This window comes from Penaeus monodon, chromosome 20 (assembly GCF_015228065.2).
Source record: "Penaeus monodon isolate SGIC_2016 chromosome 20, NSTDA_Pmon_1, whole genome shotgun sequence".
In the NCBI taxonomy this organism is placed as follows: Eukaryota; Metazoa; Arthropoda; class Malacostraca; order Decapoda; family Penaeidae; genus Penaeus; species Penaeus monodon.
The window spans coordinates 1,211,209-1,211,548 of record NC_051405.1 but is presented as its reverse complement, the minus strand read 5'-3'; positions in this window follow the sequence as shown (position 1 = coordinate 1,211,548).

Sequence of the window (340 nt, the reverse complement as noted above, 5' to 3'; positions counted from 1 at the left end):
CCGCTCACATTCAGACACCTGGGATGCCTTAAGGCCGCACTGTCGAACCTTCGGAGGCGCTCGCGCTCTGGCGCTCACGAGCCTTTCGCAGCCTTACCCCAGAAGGAGGCAACGCCAGGGACCGTCAGTCCAAGTGTCTTTCTTTTCTGTTTCCAAATTTTGAACCTGGTAAAAGACTATCTGTAAAAAGAAACAACATAAACATCAGCCTTGGAAGGAAGCAAAGCCCATGAAACTACAACGATTCACATAGCTTAGCGCCGTCAGAAGAATAGTACACAGTAGGTACTGTCAAGAGTTACATTACTGAAAATTAATGTGCTGTCAGTTTGTTACCATA